Below are 20,203 nucleotides of genomic sequence, written 5' to 3' on the forward strand. Positions count from 1 at the left end.
TTGAGTGGCCATCAGTTTAACAACCCCCGTTTCCGGGGAGAACAACCCCTGAGCGAGCCTCTGATCCCGGCCCCGGAGCCCGCCAACATCGCTCCACCCCCGCTGGAGGATGCCCAGTTTGCATGGGACCCCACCGACGAGAGTCTCATGGGGTTCACCCAGGAGACCCGGGCGGAAGCAGCCCAGCGCCTGGATTGCTGCAGTCAGCAGCTGGCCACCTATGAAAGAGAGCGGTGGCAGAGGCGCATCAGGGAAGAGCGACTCCAGGCCAGGAGCGCAGAACAGAAGAGGAGGGCCCGACAAGACACCCACGCCATCCGCGGTCCCAGAGCCACCGGGACCGTAGTCAAGTTCCAGCTAGAGCATGACTGGGGCTTCATCAGAGACCCGGGGGCTGACACAGACGTCTTCGTCACTAGAAGGGACGTTGAAAGCCACCTGCCAGAGGGACATCACGGCCATGACCTGTACCCCGGTGACGTGGTCACCTACACCCGGCACAAGGGCGCAAAGGGACTGTATGCCCTCCACGTTCACCGGCTCATGGAGGAGGAACTGCAGTACCGCCCAGACACTGAGTACACTGAGGGTCCGGACGGATCAGAAGATTACCCGGAAGAGCAAGGAGCATCAGGAGGACACCGTTACCAGTAAACGGTAAAGTGGAACTGTTGCTGATTGAAGTGTGGTCCCCGTTGGGACTAGTGTGGAATAGTTAAAGGACTGTTACCCGTGTGCAAGTTAACCCCCTTAATCCCTAACCAGGCTAATGACTGTGAGCAGCCATTCCCCTATCCCCACTGGCCGAGGACTGAGAGCGGCCAACTCCCTGTAAATAGTTGCGCTTCCTAAAGCGCCCCCTACTGGTTTTATACAAAAACCGCAACGTCTACCTCAAGGCAGATTAAATGGACTGTTGCACCTTTTCCTGGTCGCAAGTTGCACAGCGGCCAGAGCTCAAGAATGTTCTACTTGAAAAAAGTTTTATATTGAAAAGTTTTATATGCTGCTAGAATAATTATGCAAATGTTTCATGTGATGTTTTATATGCTAAAAGAGTTCCGGTAGTTTTGACCATAGCTAGTGACAGAAGAATGTTAAAGAAAAGAAAAAAAGTACCAGCAACGTTAAAAGAGAAGTGCCTCCCATAAAGGGATGGGTTTATAGTTATTGTCTTATATACGAATGCATTCTAAAAATTTGTATGTTTTAAAATTGTTTTATTCTATTCCAGCCCGAGGACGTGCTGTGATTTACCAGGGGGGAATGTAGCACCCTGAGGACTCGGCTGCTACAGGGGTATCGCACCTCAAACCAGAGGTGTGATATTCCACTCCCGGGTAAGGATGGAGTGTGGACCAGGACTCGGTAGGCTGCATGCACCACACACGCCCCATTTCCGAGGGACGGCTCAACGGTGCTCCCACTAGACAGAAGTGCAGGCACGACAGCATCTGTCCCTGGCTGGAGTGGGGAGGGGAAAGTACACCCAGTGGTGTAGGAGCAGATAGGGGTGGGTCTCTGGGCATAGATAGGAGCCCACTGGTTGCTAGTCACCTGGGCTCGGGTGTTAGAAGGCGGTATAAAAGGTGGGCACCATCTTAGAACAGTGTTCAGTTCAGAGAGGAGGAGAAGACAGGAGCTCAGCCAGAGAGGGCTGACAGGGAGCTGTGGCTCAGTCTGGGCCCAGCTCCAGAGGCAGGCCTGGAGTGGAGGCCAGAAACAGCAGAAAGAGAGAGGAGAGGGAGCAGAAAGGAAAGTAAGAAAGGAACTGGAACAGAGGAGAAAGGCCCAGAAACACGAGGACCGAAGGAACCCCATATGCCCAGAGGAGATACAGGGTGAAGGGTTGGCAGAACAGGGTGCCGGAACCCAAATTGGTGGAGGCAACAGATTCCTCAGCCAAAGACCGGAGGTTGTTACCACATCTTGGTGTGACCCCCTCACTACATCCACCAGAAAGGCATACCGTATAGGGTCAGGGAAACCGGGAGAGGTTTCGCCAACAGTAGGCCCGAGGAAGCTGGACAAAGGTGGGTCACTGGTGGGGACGGCCAGAGAAAGGTAGAGAAGGGAGCTCTGAACCACACTCTGGAATTACCTGGGAGTTGACCGAGTCCCTTGCCTGGTGGACGCAGCACGGCTCGGGCAGTCATCGCCTGCAGCATTGACATGAACAACAACTGTGAGTAAAGCATTGAAAACTGCAACCGCACGTCTGTGGTTCCTCGCCGCACCATTAGCACTGGGACCCTCACACCATCACTCCCATCATCTCACATTAGCTGCCCTGAGGCAATACTTCTCCCGTGGGGCGTTATCCCATACTCGGCTGCGCAAACAACATCAGCCTCAGCGGTCGGCAGCGCAGCGGCGGTCCCCACTGACCGCAATCCACGGGTGGCGTAGTCTGACATTTGCTATACATTAAGACTGCCACTGGTTTGACCACCCTGGGCACGGACCGGGTCACCGCCACACGGAGACTACAACCCCCAGCATTCTACAACAGGCCCGGTTCCGGGTTCCCCTGCACAACACAGGCCCAGGGGGCGCATCACACACAACTCGCTTCTGCTATAAGGCTATATATTTTGATGTTCTAGGTCTTTTTCATTTTTAGGAATAAATGTAATAATAATTAAACCTCACGGTGGCTCAGTGGTTAGCACTGCAGCCTTGCTGCTCTGGGGTCCTGGCTTCAAATCCCACAAAGGACAACATCTGTAAGGAGTTTGTATGTTCTCCCCATGTTTGTGTGGGTTTCCTCCGAGTTTTCAGGTTTCCTCCCACACTCCAAAGACCTACTGATAGGGAATTTAGATCGTGAGCCCCAATGGGGACAGTGATGATGATGTCTGTAAAGCGCTGCGGAATATGATGGTGCTATATAAGCAAAGCATAATAAATAGTGAAAAACAAATGTGTTATGGTGTTAGTCTGACATCCATATGGTTAATTGTGTACAAAGGAGCATAAAACTCTTAACTTTTATTGCAGATAGAACTATGGGGATCAGAGGAGCCAGAGCTGCAGGATGTTCTCTCGGAGAAGTCACTTATGACACTTCGGCTTGGATGGTACAAACTTCAAAAGATGAGCTGACATCTGTTCATCCAAACAGGACATTCCCCATCCCCAATAATAAGATAATGTATGAAAATGATCTATTTATTCATTGTACTTGCTGCCCTGCCATAGAAAAAAAGACATTCTCTAATGATTGTACTTGCAGTCCTGAGCCCAGGAATTGGGGCTATAACAAATGATTGAGTGGAGCTGCTTTCAATGTATAGCGACTGCTGCTGGATACTGCAGAACAAATCCTACTTTGAATATATTCTGTTCTTCACATTGAATGAAGATGCAGATAACAGCTGATCAATGGGGATGGAGTGCTTTAAAGGGAATCTGTCATCAGGTTTTTGCGCTGTAGTCTGAAGACCGCATGAGGTTGGGGGTTAAAACACAGATTTCAACATTGCCTCTCTTATCAAGCTCTGTGGCTTTGTTTGCAATGATTGTTTTAGCACCAGTAGCTTATTGTTGGGACACAGCAGCACATGCATGCTAGTCTGATATGCCCCCTCCTGTGATGGGCACCTCACTGTCTATAGACATTGTATATATAAAGCCTGGTGTGGGCAGGGTTAGCTTCCTCAGCTCTGCTGCATTGCTAAATCTAAGGCTATGTGCCCACAATGCAGAAATGCTCAGTATTTTTTTCCCCTTCTCCCATGACAGCACCACCTGAGAGAGGGTATCCGCCCACCAAGGACAGGAACCTACTGAATAAAAAGGCGGTACCTCTCCTCCGCATCAGTTTTTGGTTCCTGTCCCTGATGGGAGCCTCACCAGGTGGTACCTCACGTACCTGGATTATGGACTGTGCGGCCTGGAGGCCGTGGAAGCAGCAGATGGTCCCTGTTCCCAGCCCGTCTGGCTGCTGCCCGGGTCTGCGTGTGGGGAGGAGGTGCTGTTTTCCTTTGGATGCCTCCCCGCGTGCGCCGGGGCCTGCGGCCGGGTGTCACACTGTCTCTGTATACTGGAGGTAGGGGCCTAAGCTGACCCTAAGCTGGGGCCCTGACTAATCCCTCAACCTGGAGGTACTGTTAAAGGTACAGAGGTCCAGGCCGCCAGCGTAACCCCTACCTCCTGAGGATCCCTGCACCTAAGTAATCTAGTCCTGAGAAGGACCCCGATCACAACAAAAGAGGACAAGTAATAATATGCCCACACACAGTACTTAGACGAACGAGACAGTACAAGGGAAAAACCAAAACCACCTTGCATACAAAGACTACACTACTACAACAGAGGGAACACCAACGGGAAAGGAGATAAATGATAAAGCGAGGAAGGGAAAATAAACTCCAAATACACTTATCTCAGAAACTCCAAATACCACGATCCGCTCTGTAAGTCTGTATGAAAAGCTTTCACCGACACTTCCCAAACAGACCAGCAGGCATTTGAAGGAGACTCACTACAGCAGCATTGATTGCAGCTGGGCGAGGCTGGACCTCGTCTAGCACAGAGAGAAAGAGAATTAACTCCCTCACTGCCGAAAACACAAAGCACCAAAAAGTCAGCTGCGAGAAGTCAGGCTGTGTAATCGTGACGATCTTCGTGGCGACACACCCGTGACAGTACCCCCCCTTCTACGAGGGGCCTCCGGACCCTCAGGGCCAGGTTTATCCGGGTGAGTCGTGTGGAAGGCCCGAACTAATCGGTCTGCGTTAATATCCGACGCAGGAACCCACATCCTCTCCTCAGGACCATACCCTTTCCAATGAACCAGGTACTGAAGGGACCGGCGATTAAAACGTGAATCGATGACCCTTGATACCTGGAACTCCAAGTTACCATTGACCACCACTGGAGGGGGAGGTAAAGGTGACGGTACCACCGGCGCCACATACCTCTTAAGCAACGATCTGTGGAACACGTTGTGAATTTTAAACGTAGGGGGGAGGTCAAGACGGAATGCCACCGGATTAATAATAGAACTGATTCTGTACGGCCCGATGAACCTGGGACCCAGTTTCCAGGAGGGAACCTTAAGTTTAATATTCCTGGTAGACAACCATACCCGATCGTTCACACTTAGGTCCGGACCAGACACTCTCCTCCTATCAGCCATACGTTTGTATCGGTTCCCCATAGTATTCAGATTCTTCAGCACCCCTCTCCATACTGAAGCGAGTGATGAGGAAAATCGTTCCTCCTCAGGAACCCCCGAAGAGCCCCCCCTACTGAAAGTACAAAACTGGGGGTGAAAACCATATGCCCCAAAAAACGGGGACTTACCAGTGGACTCGCTCCGCCTATTATTGAGAGCAAACTCTGCCAGAGGTAAGAAAGAAGCCCAGTCCTCCTGGTTCTCTGACACAAAACACCGGAGATATGTCTCCAAGCTCTGGTTCATACGTTCCGTCTGACCGTTGGTCTGAGGGTGAAAAGCTGATGAGAATGACAAATGCATCCCCCGCCGTGCACAAAACGCCTTCCAGAACTTGGACACAAACTGAGACCCCCGATCAGACACCACATCGGAGGGTACCCCGTGAAGCCTCACAATCTCCCCAATGAACACCTGCGCAAGAGTTTTAGCATTAGGGAGAGCCGGAAGAGCGATAAAATGTGCCATCTTGCTGAACCTGTCCACTACAACGAGTATGACCGTTTTACCCGAAGACGGAGGGAGGTCCGTAATAAAGTCCATAGACAGATGAGTCCAAGGACGCTCCGGGATCTTCAAAGGTAAGAGGGCCCCAGACGGACGGGTATGTGAGGTCTTAGAGCGCGCACAAACCCCACAGGACGCGACAAAAGTTACCACCTCCTTATGTAAGTTAGGCCACCAAAACCGACGCGAGAGAAGATCCACAGTTGCTTTACTCCCCGGGTGTCCTGCCAAAACTGAGTTATGGTGTGCCTCGATCACCTTTTGTCGCAACTGATCTGGAACAAACAGTCTCCCCGGAGGTCCAACAGGGGCGTCCCCCTGAGCCTCCAATACCTCCTCCTCCAGCTCAGAGCATACTGCCGAAACCACCACCCCCTCCTGAAGGATAGGAATCGGGTCGTCCGTATTCCCGGCCCCAGGGAAACTACGAGATAAGGCATCCGCCTTTACATTTTTTGACCCAGGACGATATGTAACGACAAAATTAAACCTGGTAAAAAACAATGACCACCTAGCTTGTCTGGGATTCAGACGTTTCGCGGACTCCAGATATAGCAGGTTCTTGTGATCGGTGATGACGGTGACCGGATGGACTGCCCCCTCCAAAAAATGGCGCCACTCCTCAAAAGCTAACTTAATGGCTAAGAGTTCCCTATTGCCGACATCGTAATTCCTCTCAGCGGACGACAATTTTTTAGAGAAAAAGGCGCACGGATGCCACTTACCAGGGAAGGAAAGGAGATAAATGATAAAGCGAGGAAGGGAAAATAAACTCCAAATACACTTATCTCAGAAACTCCAAATACCACGATCCGCTCTGTAAGTCTGTATGAAAAGCTTTCACCGACACTTCCCAAACAGACCAGCAGGCATTTGAAGGAGACTCACTACAGCAGCATTGATTGCAGCTGGGCGAGGCTGGACCTCGTCTAGCACAGAGAGAAAGAGAATTAACTCCCTCACTGCCGAAAACACAAAGCACCAAAAAGTCAGCTGCGAGAAGTCAGGCTGTGTAATCGTGACGATCTTCGTGGCGACACACCCGTGACACCGGGTCTGCGCCTCGCAAAGATGAACTGAGCGCGCCGGCTGGCAGGTCTTCCGGGCTGCGCACGTGGGGGTCGCGTCGCACCCTGTGACGGAGTACGCCGGAAACCGGGTCTGCGCATGCGCGGGTGGGAAGCTGTCATCCCGCTGCAAGCGCGCCGGGTGCCGCTGGGCTGCGCACGCGCAGAGGCAGGTGGATCTGCGGGTAGCGCGCCAGCTGGCTAAAATTTAAAAAAAAAAAAAAAGAAAAAAGAGAGATGAGCATGCTGACGGAAGGGGAGGAGCCTAAAGGAGGTGGAGCCCTACTGCTTTTAAGGATGGGGAGCAATCAGGATGGCGGTGTCTGCATCCCCGCCATGATGAATGAGGAACCGCAGTCACCTGGGCAGCAGCTGTCACCGCCACAGGAAGTACAGCAGCAGCCACAGCCATCAAAGCAGCGCAAGCAGCTCAAACAAATGGAACGGGAATCTTCCCATCGACAAAGTCACAGCAGTGAGGGGAGTACGAGTTCTGGCAAGACTGGTCAGAAAAGACTTCGTCAGTCCACCTCCGCCAGATGGGAGCCCTCATGTGAACGGCAACCACCGCCTCCGGTACCCTAGTCTGAACGGCAGTGTGGTGAGTGATCTTCGTGAAAGTCTCACCTTGAATAATGTGCTCTTCTCTCTCTCTCTCTCTCTCTCTCTCTCTTTTCCTCCTTCTTCTCCTTTTATTTCTTGGGGCAGGAGGTGAAGAAGTGTAGTGCTAAAAATAAAAACAGGGAGTGTGCTTTATGCAAAATCGGTCTTCCCACCTCCTATGCCAAAAACCTATGCTCAGACTGTATTCAGAAAACCATTGCAGAGGAGTCCCCCAGGTTTTCTTTAGAATTAAAGGAGTTAAAGCCGTCAGAGGGACTATGGGTATTACCGATACCAAAGTGCCCAGAACAGTCCAGGATGTTATGTTCGGGGGCTTAGACCAAAGGAGGAGACGCTCATTCCCGGTCAATGACAGGATTAAATCTCTGATAGAAAGGGAATGGAAGAAACCGGAGAGGAAGGGTCAGCTGCCGTCATCCTCCAAGCGGAGGTACCCCTTTGAGGATGAGGATGCGGCTAAATGGGACAAAACCCCTAAGATTGATGTGGCCATTTCAAAATCTTCAAAAAAATCCACTCTGCCCTTTGAGGATTTAGGAGCCTTAAAAGACCCGCTGGATAAAAAAGCGGAGTCCTTCCTTAAGCAAACCTGGGAGTTGTCAGCAGGGGCCCTTAAACCGGCAGTAGCAGCAACCTGCACTGCTAGATCTATGATGATCTGGCTTCAACAATTGGAAGACCAGATCAGGGGGAATGTGTCCAGGGAGAAAATTCTATCAGACCTTCCTCTTGTGCAGGGAGCGGCTGCATTCCTGGCAGATGCATCGGCAGATTCAGTTAGGCTGGCTGCCCGGTCTGCAAACCTCTCTAATGCAGCCCGTAGGGCGCTATGGCTCAAGAGCTGGCCAGGAGATGTGCAGTCAAAGTCTAAACTGTGCTCAATCCCTTGTGAGGGGGACTTCTTCTTCGGCAAAGGTCTAGATGACATCCTAGATAAAGCCGCAGACAAAAAACATGGATTTCCCACGGTGTCTGGTTCCCGATTTAACAGTTCCTTTCGGAAGAGAAAATACAGCCGCAGTAAAGCTCCCAGAGACCAAGGTAGCTGGAAAGACCGAAAGCCGTATAGCAGAGGCTTCATGTTTGGGGGTCCCTCCTCCGAGAATAAGAAAGCCCCTAAGTGACAGTTCCCCCCAGGTGGGAGGAAGATTGTCCCACTTCCTGCCTGCCTGGAAGAAAATTTCATCCAATTCTTGGATCTTAGGGATAATCAGGAGGGGGCTCACACTAGAGTTCAAGAGCAGGCCCAAGAACACTGTCAAAATATCAGCCCCCAGAGGTTTAGCGGAACAGATAGCCTTACAGCAGGAAGTTCTCTCTCTGCTCAGGAAAGGAGTTCTGGTGGAAACACCTGCACCCGAGCAAGGAAGAGGATTCTATTCGACCCTCTTCCTAATAAAGAAGCCGGACGGCTCCTTCAGGACCATTGCGAACTTAAAGAGACTGAACGACCATTTAATCTACAGGCCTTTCAAGATGGAAACAATAAAATCAGCCATAAAGATGTTATTTCCGGACTGTTTTATGTGCGTCCTCGATCTGAAGGACGCCTACTACCACGTCCCGATTTTGCCAGATCATCAACAGTTTCTAAGAGTAGCTGTACAATTCGGCAGGCACGTAAGGCATTTTCAGTTCGCAGCTCTTCCCTTTGGCATTTCCATGGCGCCGAGAGTCTTCACAAAAATCATTCTGGAGGTCACAGCGCACTTGAGGGAAAGAGATATTTTAGTCATCCCTTATCTGGACGACTTCTTAGTAGTGGGCAGATCAAGTCAACTCTGTGCTCTAGCCCTGGTGGACGTCATGGCCAGTCTAAGACTCCTAGGTTAGCTGTTAAATCTGGAGAAGTCAAGGCTGGAACCAAAGAGGGTTCAGTCTTTCCTGGGTCTCATTCTGGACTCGGAAAACCAAACCTGTCTTCTGCCAGAGGAAAAGAAACTGAAGATCAGATCCCTAACATCTCAGATTGTCAGCAATCCGACCATCACCCTGAGGAGTGCAATGTCTCTGTTGGGTACAATGACGTCTTGCATTCCGGCGGTTCAGTGGGCCCAGCACCATTCCAGATGTCTTCAACAGGAGATTCTGGCAGCGGACAGGCGGCTCAAAGGTCGCCTGAATGGGAAAATATCTCTTCCAGATGTTGTGATCAACTCCCTGGACTGGTGGACATCTCCGGTCAACCTATCTTTGGGGGTTCTTTGGACCTTCCAGGTGTCGGATACAATTACAACAGACGCAAGTGCGGAAGGTTGGGGAGCTCACCTAAGGGATCGTTCTGTACAAGGCCTCTGGTCGGACAGCGAGACAAGCCTCTTCCAACATGAAAGAGCTGTTGGCAGCCAGAAACGCGCTAAAAGAATTCAGTTCTGTTCTTCAGGGTCCTCACGTCAGGATAATGTCAGACAACAGATCAACAGTCGCCTACATCAATCATCAGGGGGGTACCAGGTCTCTCCCTCTGATGTTAATAGCGGATCAGATCTTCAGGTTTGCCGAGAGTCGGCTGGTTACTCTCTCGGCACTGCATATAAAAGGGGAAGAGAACATAAAGGCCGATTTCTTGAGTCGTCACATCTTGAAACAAGGAGAGTGGGAGTTGAATCCAGCCGTTTTTCAGCAGATTGTGGATCGGTGGGGACAGCCCCAGATAGATCTCTTTGCAAACAGACACAATCGGAAGACCGAAACCTTTTGCTCCCTGAATCCAAAAGAGGGGGCGTTTGCGGTGGACGCGCTGCAGATTCAGTGGGATTTCACTCTAGCTTATGCCTTTCCCCCTTTAGTACTGATCCCTACTATCCTGAGGAAGATCCGAGAGGAACGGGCGAGGGTTATATTGATCGCCCCGTTCTGGCCCAAGAGACCATGGTTCACTTGGATGAAGAGAATGTCCCAAGCAGATCCATGGGTTCTTCCGGACATCCCAGATCTCCTCAGGCAGGGCCCAGTCTGTCATCCCCAAAGAGCGGGCTTGGATTTTGAGAGGTCGCTATTGACGCAAAGGGGGTTTTCTCCAGATCTTGTTACTACCCTTCTAGCAAGTAGAAAGCCGATAACAACTAGAATCTATGGTAGAACCTGGGCTAAGTTCTTTTCTACCTCGGGTCAGTCTGCCAAAGGGAGGGTTCCTATTGAGGCCATACTAGAATTCCTCCAGAAGGGGTTAAACATGGGACTAGCCACCAGTACTCTTAAGGTACAGGTATCGGCTCTGGGGGCACTGTATAATTATGACTTGGCAGCAAATAGATGGATCATTAGATTTATTAAAGCCTGTCATAGATCCAGACCTATTCCTGTTCCAAGAATGCCTCCTTGGGACCTTAATTTAGTTCTGGAAGCATTAACCAAACCTCCCTTCGAGCCCTTAGAGAAGGTTTCAGAAAAAATCTTAACTTTAAAGACTGCGCTATTGGTGGCCCTGACATCAGCTCGTAGAGTCAGTGACTTACACGCACTATCTGTTAACCATCCATTCACTCAAGTATGTATGGATAGAGTAATCTTAGGCCGGGTCTGGTCTTATCTTCCAAAGGTAGCCTCCAAGTTCCATAGGACGCAAGTAATCACTCTCCCTTCCTTCTATCCTAATCCTAGGGATTCTGAGGAATATAAGCTTCACACCTTAGATGTTAGGAGGGTGTTAGTCCAGTATTTGGAAGTGACAAAAGCCTGGAGAAAGAGTGACGCTTTATTTATATCCTTTCAGGGGGCTAGGAAAGGACTTAAGGTTACAAGGGGGACCATAGCTAGATGGGTCAGGGATACTATTACCTTAGCCTACTCTTCTAGCAATCTGCCGGTTCCTGAGAACCTGAAGGCCCATTCCACCAGAGCGGTAGCTGCTTCCTGGGCTGAGAAGGTGGATGTGCCCATCGACATTATATGTAAGGCGGCAACTTGGTCATCCCCTGCTACATTTTACAAACATTACCGTCTTGACCTTTCCTCTTCTACTGATCTGTCCTTTGGTAGAAGGGTGTTGCAAGCGGTGATCCCTCCCTCTGGTATTTGATCTCTATAAATCTCTCAGGTGGTGCTGTCATGGGAGAAGGGGAAAAGATCCTAGTTACTTACCGGTAACGGGATTTTACAGAGCCCATGACAGCACCCTATTAATTCCCTCCCCTTTATCACTGTGGTGTGCACTTTTTTTAAGGTGTTTAGTACATATGTTGAGGTGGTGGTTATGTATTAACCTGTCTTCGGAGGCCCTCTCATGCTCTGAAACAAAAAACTGATGCGGAGGAGAGGTACCGCCTTTTTATTCAGTAGGTTCCTGTCCTTGGTGGGCGGATACCCTCTCAGGTGGTGCTGTCATGGGCTCTGTAAAATCCCGTTACCGGTAAGTAACTAGGATCTTTCCTGAGCGTTTCTGCATCTCCCTGGCACAAAAAAACGCATGCGGATTGTACATGCGTTTTCCTGCCAGGGACATGCAGATGTGAAGCGTTCTTCACTTGCATTTCCGCATGCGGGTTGACAAGCGCTTTCCAAGCGATTTTAGCATCACTTGGAAAGTGCTTGTCAACTTAGTCCCACTATATAAATCCATGCAAACGGCATGGATTTATATAGTGTGACCCGAGAGAATGTCAAAAAATAAAAATGAAATCTATACTTACCTTCCGATGGCCCCCGGAGTCTTGTTTCCCTCTGTCCCAGCTGCGCTACACTGAAGGACCTGACGACATCAGCATCGCGTGACCCGTCACATGACTATGACATCAGCGCAGGTCCTTCAGTACATCACAAACTGTCGGCATGCGAGGAGGAGCACACCGTGAGCCGCCAGAAGGTAAGTATATATTTATTTTTTATTTTATTCTTTTTTTTTACAGTTTGCTATGGTACCTGGGTGTGGATGAGACTCTCCTCTCCTCTACACCCGGGTACCATCCGCACATTAGAGCGCATGGAATGCGCATCTACAGATCCAGTGATACGTAATCCATGCGATCTAATGCAAGTCAATGGCTGCGAAAACGCAGCACTTCCGCAAAATAATTGGTAGTGCTGCGTTTTTTTCCGCAGTGGAAATCTCCACAGCATGTGCACAGCACATGTGGATTATCATTGGGGAACATGGCAGGCCTTTTACCATGCGTTTTTTAAGCGTTTCTGCAGTGTTTTTGCCGCTGCGGAAACACTTAAACGCATCGTGGGCACACAGCCTAAAAGCTGTCAGAACCGCTTCACCCATTAATCTAAGTGATACATCATTGGATTCTACTTCTCTTTGCTTACATCAGGCTGCCCTCATATGAGGTAGAAAAAACCTGCTGAGAGATTCCCTTTAATGAAAGTATGGCCACAGCTGGACCAGTGCTCCTAACTCCTCTCTGGCCTCTGATCTTATATTGCGCCAGTCTGATAGATGACGCTGAGCTTCTGCATCTGGGATGTAAATTTACAAGAATTCTATTCGCTCATTGTGCATTGAACAAATTTTCATGAACTTCAGTCTTAACGGAATCTTTTTTTTTTTTTTTTCTTGCAGTTTCCCGCTGATAAACTGATGTGCTTATGATCCTTATTAGTAATGATCGAGTATGCCTCATTAACCCTTTTGACAAGCACGCTCGGGTGCTCACCGAGTATTTTGGCATACTCAGCGTTTCATTCATTGTCGCTGCACCTGCTAGTGTCACGGCTGTTAAACAATGAATGAAACGCTGAACACGCCAAAATACTCGGCGAGTATCCGAGCGTGCTTGCCGGAAGGGTTAATGAGGCATACTCGCTCATTTGCCCTTATCACTACTGGTGCAGGATTCCCAGGGATGACTACTGAATATCTGCTAAACTGTCCTACACCACAGCCTGGAAAGGATGTATGGTAAAGCGATGACACTGAGAATAAAACTTGTAAATGATAATCCATTAGTTAATCTAATCTGGCCTTAAAGCAGTCTGACTACTTTTGCTGAACAGTGACTTGGGTCCGCACCAAAAATTTGTGCTCCAAATGATGACGTTATAAAGTCTCGTTCGTCTGAAATACGATGAAGAACCCTGATAGCATGGCGGAGATCTGATGGAGCGTAATGTACTAACAGGACATGTTACAAAGTAACATCTGTGCAAAACTTCAGAAGTCACTTTGTGTTTGTTTAGCCATAGGAAAGATCGTTTATGAAATAGTATGTGCTGCCATCTAGTGGACCAAAAAAGTTACATTTTCAGACTAAACAAAAATAAAATGTCTTCAACTGCCTGTGTCAAAAATCTGACATGCTGCAAAAAGGCAGCATTTTTTTTTTATTTTTTATATGGCTATTTTGAGCAATTCCTAGCGTTTTATTGGGTACAACTGAAAGCTAAATCTGTAATATGGACAGGGTAAAGGCACTCCATGTGCTGTTATATAGGGCCACTGAAAATAGGGTGCATCCTAATACTGCACTCCTGATGAAGTTATAATTGGCAATACTGCTTGGATATCGGTCTGTAATTTTGCTGGAAGCTACACACCTCGTATAGAAGGTTGTAATCAGTGAATTCACACATTGTGCCATTGTCTTTGTGATTCCTTTACTGCAGGACATAAGGAAGCTGTGATCGGCTGGGAGATTTAACTGCTCAGGAAGATAGGAACCTCCAGTAGTAAAAAAACAAGAGGTGAGGAAGCCCCAAAAGCGGAACTATGGATTATAGTGACATACTGATATGCCATACACTTGTTTTTTGCTTTTTTTTCCCACCACTTTTCTGAAGTCTGAAAGCGTTAGGCTGTGTGCCCACGATGCGTTTTTGGTGCGTATTTGCAGCGCGTGAGCGCTCCAGAAACGCATTGCATACCTTATCCCATGACTTCCTATGACATTCTGCAAGTTCTGTGCACATGGTTCGTATTTTTTCTGTGCAGATTTTACTCGCAGAAAAAATATGGACATGACCAATTCTTGTGCGTTTCTGCATGCGTATTTGCCTATACAATGCATTGGAAAAACGCATGGCAAATACGCATGTAAAAAGCGCATGTGTTTTTCTGCCAAGGAGATGCAGAAATGCTCAGGAAAATTTCTGCTTCATTTCTGCATCGTGGGCACTAAGCATTAACCTGTCCCTACCACAATCTTTAGCTTCATCTTCCCTGTTTGCTATAAGATGCAGCCCCTCTCACACATACCAAATCTTGCAAAATCAACAGGCAACCCTGTCACACCAAACTTACTAAAGAACTGCGATGGGCCTCCAGGGTTGCGGAGCGGAGATGGAAAAGGTCGCACTGCATCACATTCAAACAATCCCTCACTATCTTCAAGTCCGCGCTCACTACAGCAAAACAAACCTACTTCTCATCTCTCATATCCTCCCTGTCTCACAACCCTAAACAGCTATTTAACACTTTTTCAATTCTCTCCTTTATCCCCCAGCACCTCTTCCCTCTTCTCTCATCTCAGCCGAAGACTTTGCCTCATTCTTCAAGCAGAAGATTGACACCATCAGACAAGGCTTTTGCCTAAAGCCTGCACAACCCCTCATATCTACTCAACCTAACTCCTCCAAACCCCACTTCTCCACCATTACAGAAGGTCAAGTCTCCTCTTTACTCTCCAAATCACACCTCACCACCTGCGAACTTGACCCAATCCCATCCCACCTCATCCCTAACCTTACCAGTCTTCATCCCAACCCTAACCCACCTCTTCAACCTGTCACTAACAACCGGTGTCTTCCCCCTCATGTTTCAAACATGCCGCAATCACACCCATCCTCAAAGCCCTCCCTTGACCCATCCTCTGACTAGCTACCGCCACATATCACTTCTCCCATTTGCCTCAAAACTACTAGAACAACATGTCCACCTTGAACTGTCCTCCCACCTCTCCTCCTGTTCCCTCTTCAACTGCCTGCAATCTGGCTTCCGATCGCATCACTCGACTGAAGCTGCCCTGACCAAAGTCACCAACGACCTACTAACTGCCAAATCCAAGCGACACTACTCCATCCTCCTCCTTCTGGACCTGTCATCTGCCTTCGACACAGTGGACCATTCCCTCTTACTCCAGATTCTCTCATCTCTTGGCATCACGGACTTGGCCCTATCTTGGATCTCCTCATACTTAACAGACAGGTCATTCAGCGTCTCCCACTCACACACCACCTCCTCATCTCGCCCCCTATCTGTCGGTGTCCCCCCAAGGTTCAGTTCTAGGACCTCTGCTTTTCTCCATCTACACCTTAAGCCTGGGACAGCTTATAGTCTCACGGCTTTCAGTATCACCTCTATGCTGATGACACACAGATCTACCTCTCTGGACCCGATATCTCCTCCCTACTAACCAAAATCCCACAATGTCTGTTCGCCATCTCATCCTTCTTCTCTGCCAGATTTCTAAAACTCAACATGGATAAAACAGAGTTCATCATCTTTCCACCCGCTTTCATATCCCCCATCTGACCTATCCATCAACGTCAATGGCTGTTCACTCTCCCCAGTCCCACAAGCTCGCTGCCTTGGGGTAACCCTGGACTCTGATCTCTCCTTCAAACCACATATCCAAGCCCTTTCCACTTCCTGCCGACTCCAGCTCAAAAAATATCTCCCGGATCCGTGCATTCCTCAGCAAAGACTGCAAAAACACTAGTGCATCTCCTGCCTTGACTACTGCAACCTCCTGCTCTGTGGCCTCCCTTCCAACACTTACACCCCTCCAATATATCCTAAACTCTGCTGCTCGACTAATCGACTAATCCACCTGTCCCCCCACTATTCCCCAGCCTCCCCCCTCTGTGAAGCCCTTCACTGGCTCCCCATTGCTCAGAGACTCCAGTTCAAAACCCTAACCATGGCATACAAAGCCATCCACAACCTGTCTCCTCCATACATCTGTGACCTAGTCTCCCGGTACTTACCTGCACGCAACCTCCGATCCTCACAAGATCTCCTTCTCTACTCCCCTCTTATCTCCTCTTCCCACAATAGTATACAAGATTTCTCCCGTGCGTCCCCCCTACTCTGGAACTCTGTACCCCAACACATCAGACTCTCGCCTACCATGGAAGCCTTCAAAAGAAACCTGAAGACCCACCTCTTCCGACAAGCCTACAACCTGCAGTAACCACCGCTCCACCACATTACTGCATGACCTCCTCTACCCTCACCTACTGTATCCTCACCCATCCCTTGTAGACTGTGAGCCCTCGCAGGCAGGGTCCTCGCTCCTCCTGGACCAGTCGCTGACTTGTTTTGTTAAGATTATGTAAATGTTTTTGCTATGTATATCCCTATCACATGTAAAGTGCCATGGAATAAATGGCGCTATAATAATCTATTAAGTTGCATGCGCCTCTTAAAGAAGCCCGCTTCCTCCCATCAGTTTTTATCCTCTTAATATATTGCAATCATCATATTATATAGCACGGTGTCCTTACAATTGCTCATTTTACCTTTCTACCCAGTTAATTCTTCTCTTTTCCATTAGTTCTATGGCATCACGTGATTAAAAACTGACTAGCTGAATCCTTCTAAGCTCTGTGCAGAAACAGGAAGTATTTTCCCTGCATGAATCCTCATCAGAACTACAGTTCTACATCACTGCAAAGTCCCTGTCAGGGGGGACAAGCGGAGCAGCTAAGTCAGGTTTTGAAGAGGAAGTGGAGCTGGGCTGCCAGGGACTGCAGTTATGTAGGATTGTAGTTTTAATGATAACTCATGCATTGAAAATAGACTTCCTGTTTCTATATAGCGCTTAAAATGATTCAGCGAGTCTTTTTTTAATTACATTATGTCATAGACCTAATGGGGGGGGGGGGGAATAATTAACTGGTTAGAAATGTAAAATGAGCAATTGTAAGGACACAGTGCTATATAATATGATTACTGCAATATATTAAGAGGATAAAAACTTTTATGGAAGGAGAAGGAATGCTTCAGTGTGTGCACTTGAGCCAACACTGAAGGTGAAGAATAGCACATGTATGAACAGACATTGAGGCTGATTGTGAGAAATTGGTGTTGGAGGGTATCTAAAGCTCCAAGAAGTTGGTTTTCTTTTCTTTAGGCATCACTTGGGATTTATTTGATACAGATCCTAAACATGGCCATAAATGAGGTCTAAGGTTATCCATAAAGTCCTCAATAAATAAGAGAAATTCTGTAAACTTCCATCCAAGTTGTGTTTTTTTTAAAACTAGGCTAACACTTTGGCTTTGTCGCTGAAAGGCACTGTCCTTTCAAATATTAACCTATCCCTGGAATAAGTCACGAATAATGGCTCGGTAAAGGTCTGTTATAAGTTGCTGCTGGGTATGAACACATTGACTTGTGCAATGGAAGTTCACGGAACCAGGCAGCTGTGGCTAGTGCCCCATTACACCACTCCATGCAATGTGCTCCCATCCAGAAGGAGCTTATAACAGCTGATCGGTAAGGGTGCTGCGGGTTAGATCCCCACTGATCTGATATTGATGACCTATTCCAAGAATGGGTGATCAATATTTGACTGAACAACTTGAAGGGGGCTCTCCAAAGCAAAGTGTCTAAGAGTTGATTTGCATTCTGCCTTCCAGATGAACATCGTGCTGAAGATCGCTGGTTCCCAACTGCATGTATTTCTCGAGTTGGGATGAATGCCATTATTACGTGGCTAAAATAAGTCTTGTGGGGCTTCAGTATCTTAATGGCAATCAAAAGACATTGGCAGGTTAGTATTTTTTTTTTATTTAAGTGGCACTTAATGAATATGCCAAAACTTTATAGAGAAGTGAAGTTTAGCAAAGTAGTGTCCAACTTCTACAGGGAAGAAATTGCACCTGGATCTGTCTTTCAAGTATCGCCTCCTTCATCAATGGGGATCAAGAATCCAAAACAACAAACAGGATTTTCTACTTTCTGCTCAGGTCATTGATCATGATGCAGAAAAAAAGTTATTATGGGAACCCAGAGGATGACTGGCAATGATGCCTGTGTTACATGTGGACAATTGCAAGTATAGACTTTCTATAAGAAAAGTGGAGAATAAATCTGAGCCGGGCTGAAGGCCTATAACTCAAAATAGATGTTTAGTAACTGGTTTCCCATACTTTTTATTTGCTTGAGGAATAAGGGAAACATCCAAACTATCAACTATAAAATGTAGTGATGGTTATTATAGGTGCCTGGACGCATTTGGAAATGATCCCTTTTGTGCAGCTGGCATGATTGATTTATTGTAATGGAATCTTGTTCATCTGAGCAGCTGATGAGCCTTTATTTCTGACCACTCGAGTAGGGACAAACATCCCTGAAACATCAGGATTTGTAGTTTCGGCATTAAAATGACTGGCACCAGGATGCTATAAAGAAAGGAGGAATTTAGAGTAACGTTGGCACAATTCCATGGCATCCATAAACTACAATCTGAGACCTTGCACAGCCATATAATAGTGTCTGACCTGTTTTTGCATTTGATTGTTCTCTATAGGGCAGCATGGTGGCTCAGTGGTTAGCACTGCAGCCTTGCAAGGGTCCTGGGTTGAAATCCCACCAAGGACAACATCTGTAAGGAGTTTGTATGTTCTCTCCATGTTTATGTGGGTTTCCTCCCACACTCCAAAGTCTGATGGGGAATGTAGATTGTGAGCCCCAATGGGGACAGTGATGTCTGTAAAGCACTGGGGGGGGGGAATATTATGGCTCTATGTAAGCAATGCAGAATAAATAATGATATAAGGCTATGTGCGCACAGTTTTTTGAGGAGGTTTTGGAGCAGAAACTCTTCAAATCATTTGCCAAAAACTTGGAGGTTCTGCTCTGCAAAAAAAAGACTGTACATGCCCAAATTTTAATCAAAAACTTGAAGTTTCCACTCCAAAAAGACTGAACATACCAATACTTAATTAAATCCTGTTTGGCACCTTCATCAGTGCCATAGATAACAAATTTGCTGCTCCATTCTTTGTCTGAGGGGGAACAGATCAGGGTCCATCTACACCTACTAGTGATTTGTTTCTATTTTTTTTCCTCTCCTGGGTGAAAAGTTTGCGGTCTTGGGAGGTGGTGGATTAAAATGCTGAGACTGGTTCACTATCCTTAGTAGTACAGAATCACAAGGCTTAAATAGAACTTGCGTATTTAATGTTTTCTATGAAATTTTAACTTTGCATATGTCAGTAATTGATGCCTGATCTGATGTCTGTGACCGTCACTTTCTCAGCTTCTATTTAGTAACTTACAAGTTTTAGATTTGCTGATTTGCATTGAACAAACACTCAAACTTCAGTGTTAACAGAACGTGTTTTTCTTTCAGTTTCCCACTGACAATGAAGCTTGTATCACCACAAATTGATCATCCCAGGATTCACGAGAAAGACTATGGACTTGGCTCATCTTATAATGGATATCCAAATACGGCTAGAATCGGACTATGATATATGGACATGGTTGGTCTCTCCCAAACTCATGGCAGTATTGAACTTCCAAAATAAGTTTTCATAGTAATTCAAAAGGAGAATGTTTTTACATATTTTATAAAAGAATCACATTCAGGAGCTGCGCGCCTTTTGTGTATCCTAATAAACTTCGGTTTGTCCATATACGCAGTGTTCGGTTTTGTGACCGGATGCCGACATCTTAGGATCTAGTAATAAGCAGGAACTAAAACAGGAGACTTGTCAGGATAAATGTGCCAGAATTCAGGCTCAATTTGCACAATAGTTTTTAGACCCTTTGGGGGTCAGAATTCTGGTATAAAATGCCTTAAGTTGCAACTCTTGGTATTTTCATGTCATTCCTGGCCGGCTTCACCTAAGTGGGAGATGCATGGGAAGGATAGGGTAAGCCTGCCCATCTAATTCAGAAATTTGCACCATTCTAGTGGCATAATTTTGG

At 47.5% G+C, this 20,203-nt stretch overlaps 1 long non-coding RNA gene across 2 annotated transcripts in view; it reads left to right on the plus strand.

The window, feature by feature from the left end:
- Positions 1-19,908, plus strand: part of LOC141173932 (uncharacterized) — a 33,225-nt gene extending 13,317 nt beyond the window's left edge. Inside the window, exons 2-6 of one of the 2 annotated variants that reach the window (XR_012252718.1) lie at positions 3,001-3,154; positions 12,887-13,225; positions 13,930-14,007; positions 17,905-18,038; positions 19,623-19,908. This is a non-coding gene — a long non-coding RNA (uncharacterized lncRNA). The remainder of the gene's footprint in view (positions 1-3,000; positions 3,155-12,886; positions 13,226-13,929; positions 14,008-17,904; positions 18,039-19,622) is intronic. The other variant, XR_012252719.1, reaches the window with a different exon arrangement.
- Positions 19,909-20,203: the final 295 nt, after the last annotated feature.

The sequence above is a fragment of the Phyllobates terribilis genome, unplaced genomic scaffold (assembly GCF_046119375.1).
Source record: "Phyllobates terribilis strain yellow unplaced genomic scaffold, ASM4611937v1 Scaffold_13__5_contigs__length_258822181, whole genome shotgun sequence".
Taxonomy (NCBI): domain Eukaryota; kingdom Metazoa; phylum Chordata; class Amphibia; order Anura; family Dendrobatidae; genus Phyllobates; species Phyllobates terribilis.